This window comes from Chinchilla lanigera, unplaced genomic scaffold (assembly GCF_000276665.1).
Source record: "Chinchilla lanigera isolate Chin_1 unplaced genomic scaffold, ChiLan1.0 scaffold00004, whole genome shotgun sequence".
NCBI classification, from domain to species: Eukaryota; Metazoa; Chordata; class Mammalia; order Rodentia; family Chinchillidae; genus Chinchilla; species Chinchilla lanigera.
The window spans coordinates 38889410-38896708 of NW_004955405.1; the positions used below are offsets into that span (position 1 = coordinate 38889410).

Genomic DNA, 7299 nt, shown 5'->3' on the forward strand with positions numbered 1-7299 from the left:
GGACAGCCGCGAGCACAGCCCCGGGCCGGGCCGGGCGGGCGCCCTGGGACCCGGGGAGGGGAATCGCGCGCGCACGTGCCGATCGGGGCTGAGCAGACCCGCGTGCGTTCCGGAGCAGGGGGAGATGGACAGGAAGTGCGAGCCCGTCTTCATCTTTTAATACTGCCTTCCCGCAGTGTCCTTTGCGCCTCGTTCCCCGTCTTCCTTCCCTTCCAGTTAGTGTAGCAACGTCAGCGCCGTGTAACCTGCTTCTGGTGAGTTGCTTAGGAAGTGCTGAGGCGTCCTTGTGACCCCCCAGGGTGGGACACCCAGACGCCCCGGGCTGCCCTTTCTCAGGTGGTGGGAAGGGGAACCCTTTCCTTTGCCCGGTGGCGGGCGCGGTGGCAGCCTTCCTGGGCTGTCCTTATGGGCAATGAGAGGCTGTCCGCACGTTGTGGGGTGCCGGGGTCACCTGGATGCACCTGTTCTGGGGTGCACACCTTCCCTGTCTATCTGTGTAATCTCAGAAACGGAGATTGCTGTCTCAGAGAGGTAGACCTGCAGCCTGGGTTATTTAGATGTGTGCGCCCTTAGGAAAGTTACTAACATGTATTTACATTTTTATTTATTATCTTCCTTCTGAAAGGACAGTATTTACCTTTTTTGGAGAATGAGTGTAGGAAATGGAACTAGACTTCAAAGATGTAGCAAGTTAGTAGAAAATAATTAGAGGAAGATAAGGAAGCTTTAGTTAAAAACAATTGTGTTACTGAGAAGTTTCGTTTGCAAGTAAAATGAGAGAGGCTTATTAATGTTTCTTTCTTCTGATTACTTGCTCTTTTTTTTTTTTTTTTTGATTACTTGCTCTTTACCAAAATTGTAAATTGACATTTATAACATTACACAGACATTTCATGTAATAATCCTGTTGATGCTACTGGTTTTAATGTCAGTGGGACCAAAAAGAATCACTTTTTATAAGCTTCAGACTTCATCAATAAGATCTGACCTGTTTAATTTTTTTTTCTGGTACTGGGTGTTGAACCCAGGGCCTCATGCATGCTGGTCTAGCATGCTATACCATTGAGTGACACCCCCAGCCCCCCTTTTTTTAATTTTGGATTTTTGGACACAAGGTCTCACTATGTAGTCCAGGCTGGCCTTGAACTCACTCGCAGTGTAGTCATTTCCCTCCTGCTGTTGTCAGGGTTCATTCTGCCTCATCCTCCCAAGTGCTGCGATTATAGGTGTACACCACCACACCCAGCGATATCTTAGTTTTTAAGGCAAGGTTACAAGAGTTCTTTTAGGGAACTGCCTCACAGGTGATTGAGCGTGTCCAGGGTTCCAGTTTTGAAACCACTGGTGTAAAAGCGCCTGGGTGGTACTAAGGGGAAGAGCAGAGGGGAGGCACCAGTACTTAGCCAGCTGCTCTCGGACAGGCAGGACGAAAGCGCAGCATAGGACTTAACTCATTTCTTCATGGGGACAGTGGTAGAGGCGATGGCAGCCACAGTGCGTGAGCACTCACTGACCCTGGTGTCACAGGCTCGGTGGCCCCAGGGTCCAGCCTTGAGGGGAGACAGTGCCGTCTTCTGAACTAGGTGACACCCGACTCCCAGCAGATACCAGGGAGTGATGGTAGTTGAAGGAGTATCGCACGGGGTTCTTCTGGTTCCCTCTGCTTCCCTCTCTGCAGTAACCCTTCCTTTTCGAGGAAACCTTTTAAATTGTTTCGGTGCAGCTGCTGGTTGCCTGGTTAAGGCGGAGGCCCGAGGCGGTGCAGGGTTGGCCTGAGGCTCCTGGGGCTCACCTTGGAGGGAGAAGGTTCCAGGCGAACCGCCTGACACCCGCGATTGGGAAGTTCACTGGCCGCAAACGCAGGTGGGGACCCACGGAGCCTTCTGCCCACTCCGGCTGGGCGACGCCTCGCCTTCTGTGCTGCCCATGCACTGTAGCCCCGTTCTGTCTGTCCCCATCTCGCTGCTGCCTGGGCAGGACCAGTACCTGTTTCCTCGGGCGTGGGCCACCCCCGCAGTCTCTGCTGGCCCCCAGCCCGCTGGCACTGGGTCCCCCCGGCAGCCTCCTGCCCTCACTGGTGCACCGCTGCAGCCCCCGGGCTCACGCTTGCACCCACAGTCCCTGCACTTCCCTCCCTCCTGATCTCTGCCCCTTCCTGACTCCTCTCCCGCCCTGCCAGGGTCTGCCTGGCACCCAGGTTGGCCAGGCCTTGCTCCTCTGCACTAGGACGGAGGCTGCCGTGTTGGTTACCTGGGGTGCTGGACAGCGCCTGGCCGCGGGAAAGGTCTTTCTGGTTCACGGCGCGTCCGGCAGCTGCTCCGACCCGTGCTGAGGCAGGAGCCTGGGCGCCGCAGGGGAGCTGTTTGCTCCTGACAGCTGCACGGGCGTCATGGAGGCTGGTGTCAGCCGGCCTTGCAGATAGGAAAGTGGGGGTCTTGCAGCCGGAGGAGCCGGCCTGGGTTCCACAGCTAGCGACGTCTCGGCCTGGCCTGGGCCTGTCTTCCTGGCCCTGGCTTTGTGGTGCCTCCTGGGTGAGGGGTGTGTGGGCAGCCTGCGAGCTCCTCCTGGCGGGGTTCCGGCCTCCGGAGTGAAGGAACCGCACCGCATGGTGCCTTCTCCCCGAGGATGACAGGTCTGTCCGCGCGTGGCACCCGGCACACACTGGCAGAGCGAGTGGGTGTGGGGTGAGGGCCACTGCAGGGAGGGCCTCGGGTCTCTCTGAAGATGGCTCAGGAGGCGCAAGCTCAGCTGTTAAGCGAGCTTCTCCGTAGCATGTTGGGGAGCCGCTCTGAACGTGAGGAGCTGGGGGACTCTAGCACGGCATTCCCTCAGCACTGCCGCGGCCATCGCGGGACGGGAACAGGCTGGGGTGTGTGGTGGTTGGCCCTGGGGCTGGAGCTCAGGGGTAGAACCCAGCCCCGCATGCACAGGACATGGGTTCAGTCCCCAGCACTGGAAAAACATACATACATACTACATGTTTGTATGTGAGCTTTTAAAAAAAATGCCAGGAACTCTGTAAGGCAAGTGAGATAACCAGCAGACTGATTTTACACACGAGCAGAGCCAGACACGGAGGAAAGTAAGTGGGAGCTAACAAAGCATGTTTATATTTGACACGGCCCCTAGAGCCAGACTCCAAGGATGGCCACACCCAGGGCCCCGCCCCAGCCCACTCCTTGATGTCCTGTCAATCACTGCCGACCCAAGGTCACCAGGGCCACCCCAGGGCCCTGACCAGGAAGCCTCTGTTCTCCGCGCCTCACCCCGGGAGCACCGCTTATGGCTTGGCACAGGTGCCTTGAGGCGCGCCAGAGCAGGGCTGGTGGCTCTCCGAAAGCCGGAGTGTCTCAGCAGGCGGGTGCACACCGTTCTGAGTGACGCGACCTCAGGTTAGTGGTTCTTTGCTGCCGATGACGCTGTCTTGGCTGTGGCCGTGGTCCTAGCATGCGAGAGGTGCTGGGTCCCTGCCCCGGCACTGCAGGTGACAGTGATAATGGTGAGGGCCTCTTAGCTGAACCACCAAATAGTTGTTCAAAGCCTCTGTTGGACACTGCAGGGGTTTTTTTGTTTGTTTGTCCCCGCCCCTACCAAGAATCGAACTGAGGACTTTGCGCTTGCCAGGCAGGCGCTGTGCCGCTGAGCTAAATCCCCAGCCCCTGACACTGGTTTTTAAAGATTCTGCTGACATCGGGGAGCCACTCGTGAGAAAAATAAACATAAAATAATTCTGCCTGTAAACTCAGATTCAGTGGCTGTGCTCCAGAATGTCTGAGAGAAGTTTACCCTTCAGGACTGAATACCTTCATTATTGAAAGCTTAGTATATTTAAATTTTTGCCGTATGGCAAATACCTTTTCGCTGGTATTTTCGATGGTGGGATATATTTCTTTATTCCTCTGTACTGAGTTGACCTTTATGTTACATGTATTTGTTCCTAAAGCCAGAAGTGAAACTACTGGTTTACAGGCTTTCCATTTTAGTATCTAGAGTTTATTAAACACATGCGGTCCATGGGATAATTTGTGATTTATTAAGTACCCATGCATTAGCTGGAAATGCTGCCTGCCCTGGCACGTGGTCTGCATTTGCGCCTCGAAGGCAGGTGCCCCTGGCTGACAGGGTGGCAGCGTTCCTGTCTTCACGTGAGGTCACAGGAGGCCGGAGCTGAAGCCGCCTGCGCAGGATAAGGTCAGGAGCTGACGGGTCAAGACTGGAACCCACGGTGTCTCTTTCCACAGTCCATTTCTCTAGAAGCTCATTTTAAACACGGCTGTCTCGATCACAGCCAGGTTTATCTCTAATGCATACCGAAAATCAAAGAGTGCAAACAGAAAAAAAAAAATACATGTATGTGAACAAAGGAAGAAAATGGACCTTCTGTTCTGACACTGGCAGATCGCACTGGAGCTCTGACCACACCACACAGCTCAGGATGGAGCAGATGCCCCGGTGGGTCGAGAGGAGAGTTCTGGCCGGGCAGAAGGGGTGAGTCTGCAGTAAGTCCGCAGTGTTTGAGAGCGGGACAAGGATACCTGTTAGAGTATAGAACTCGAACCTTCCTCTGGCTTTGCCTCAGAGAAGTCTCCTGAGAATGCACTTGTGACAGATTCGCCTTGCCGTGAGCCCTGATGCAGATGCCAACCTCCTCCGCCCCTGCAAGCCCTTCCCTGGCTTGGCCGTGACCCTTGTCGGGTGCCTGCAGTGTTTGTGGGGAGCACCAGGGATTGTGAGAAGGAATTTAAGAATGCTTGGAATGCTTGAATCGGAACTGCTAGGGAAGGGGCTGAAGAATAGCACCTGGGAGGGGAGAAAGGAAATGGCGGAGCTGGCGCTTAGCTCCCAGCGGGAATAGCTCCCAGCGGGAACTCCAAAGCCAGGAGAGGGAAAAACGGAGGCCAGTGTGCACTCAGGGAGGTGCGAAGGGCCCGCTGCATGAGGAAGCAGACTGCAGTGATGCTGCGGAGGGACCGCACAGTTCCGCTCGCAGTGATAGGCAAGTTCACCAGCGTAACTTCCCATTTTGGACTGCCATTCCTTCTTTTAAAGTTGTATTTAAGTAATGATAAGTGGACCTTGTGTTAGAAAATCACTTTTAATGATATGAAGATTCACAAAGGTAATCTTTCTTTTTTTTTTTTTTTTTTTTTGTCCTTTTGAGGCAGGGTCTCCCTATTTAGTTCACACTGGCCTTGAGCTCACTTTGTAGCCCAGGCCGGCCTTGAACTTGCAACGATCCTCCTGCCTCAGCCTCCCAAGTGCTGGGATTACAGGCGTGCGTCATGCCCTGTGACAAATGTAATCTCATTTAAGTGATTAGGGAAAAAAATCCATTAAACTTGAGATTTACTTTGTAGCAGTTGTGTAAGCTGGATTTTCAAGGGTAGAATATGCGGCAGGAAGTCTGCCTTTCTGAAGGTGAGCGCCTCAGTGGCCCTGGGTTTCTGGGAACGGGGGTCTAGTGTGGGATGAACTCGGGGCTGGAGGTCACAGTTCAAGGATGTGGTGTTTGTTTCAGTGCTGTTATTCTGGGCAGGCCGAGTGGCCTGTTACCTTCGGAGAAGCCCCACAGATGCTCTTGGTGGTACTTGTGAAGTAGTTTGTGAGAATGGATACATTTTCTAAGGCATTTTGGAATTCTTAGATGAAAGGCTCTGTAGGGAGCAAATTGGTATCAGCCTGTTTTCTTCCCAGAGCCAGGAGAGAAGGGTGGGAGGGTCTGTATGTTTTGGAGCTCTTTTATCAATTGCTTTTATTGTTATACTTAAAATGAATATCATAAGTTCCTGAGAATATGGCCCACCGGAAAAGCAAACGTTTTGGTGTGGAGCTTGGAATTCTTAACTCTGTTTTCACCAGAGATTTAAAACAGGTTTAAATATTAGTTTCTAACTAATTAGTATTAGGGAGAATGCGGCCCTTCCATGACCCTGTGTCTGGGCTTTAGGTTCCTTCATCTCAGAGGGGTTGCACTTAACTTTAATTGCAAGATGTAGGACCTATGACTTTGGCGAAATTAGTCTTTGCTGACCTGTTGCAGTAAGTACTGGACCCGAGTTGCAAATGCAGATTCATTTATAGGGTCAGTGCACACTCAAGTGCATCCGTGCCATAAGTGCGTTTTGGCAGCTGTGTTTAAGGATTTGAAACCAAGTTTTTGTCTTTGAGAATCTCAAAATCTATAATGGAGCAGCATGCTACACTGTGTACATGCACAGGTAACCGTAATGCACTGTGTTGGTGGAAAGCAGGTTTCTTCCTGAATTGCCCCTACGTTATTTATTTACTTTTGAGACAAGGTCTTGCTGTAGTAGTTTAGGCTGGCTGTGAACTCACTGTGTAGCCCAGGCTGGCCTCAGATGAACTCACAGCAATCCTCCTGCCTCAGCCTCCCCAGTGCTGGAAATACAGATGTGTGTCGCCACAGCTGGTGCACCTACTTTGAAAAACAATTGTGGTTGTATTGTGACATAGGAGTTTGGAGGAGCAAATACTAGATTTTGCTTTTCGTGCACCTATAAGAAATTTCCCACTGATGCCAAAGAAAAATGACATAGTGTAGACGCATGAGGGAGGGGAAAGCCGGTTACTACTTCATTCCTTCCAGCCCGCCACGGACAGTGTGCCCTGTTCTTTGCTTCCTGGGGACACCTGGTGCAGCCACGAAAGCTTTGCTTTCGCTGGCTGGGAGCGAGCTGTTTGTGTAGGCCTTCCGCGGTCGCTTGGGTTGTGCTGAGGGCCTGCAGAGGTCACTGCCCCCTGACGTCTGTGTGAAGGGGCCACGCTGCCTTGCAAGAGTCCTGGGAGCCACGGCCGGCCCGGACTGTGGCAAGGCTTCTTCAAAACAAAACAAGCTGGGCCAGGTGGTGCATAGCTGTAACCCCAGCAATCGGGAGGCTGAGGCAGGAGACTCACCAGCTCTAGCCTTGCCCAGTCTATTTAGCGACTTAGAACTTTCTCAAAATAACAAACGGCGTGAGCCAAATTAAACTGCCCCTCCTTTTCAACTTTAAAAATAGCCTGGGGACGTAGCTCCATGTGAAGGACCTGGGCTGCATGCCCCATACCGCAGAAAACAAAGCCAAACACCTCATTGTAGTAAGAGCGAGAGGTGCAGGTCGACGGGAGGAATGTTTTAAGGCGCAGGATCCTTAATGCCCTGGAGACTGTCAGGGTTGTCTGGAAGTGTTTCTTTAAACTGGAAATCGCAGCACTGCACGGCCTTAACCGGCGGTCGCCCCGCGCGCCACGCACCCCACCCTCCCTCCGCTGGGGACGCGGCCGGGCGCCCTCGGGCTC

General features: G+C 53.0%; 1 protein-coding gene across 3 annotated transcripts in view; it reads left to right on the top strand.

Moving 5' to 3' along the window:
• Nucleotides 1-7299, top strand: part of Txnrd1 (thioredoxin reductase 1) — a 64854-nt gene that overhangs the window by 25648 nt on the left and 31907 nt on the right. Inside the window, exon 1 of one of the 3 annotated variants that reach the window (XM_013518927.1) lies at nt 4465-4488. The exons of the other annotated variants lie outside the window; for them this stretch is intronic. The gene's annotated coding sequence lies outside the window, so the exon portion shown is untranslated. Of the gene's footprint in view, nt 1-4464; nt 4489-7299 lie in introns of those variants that run through there. 3 annotated transcript variants of the gene reach the window in all.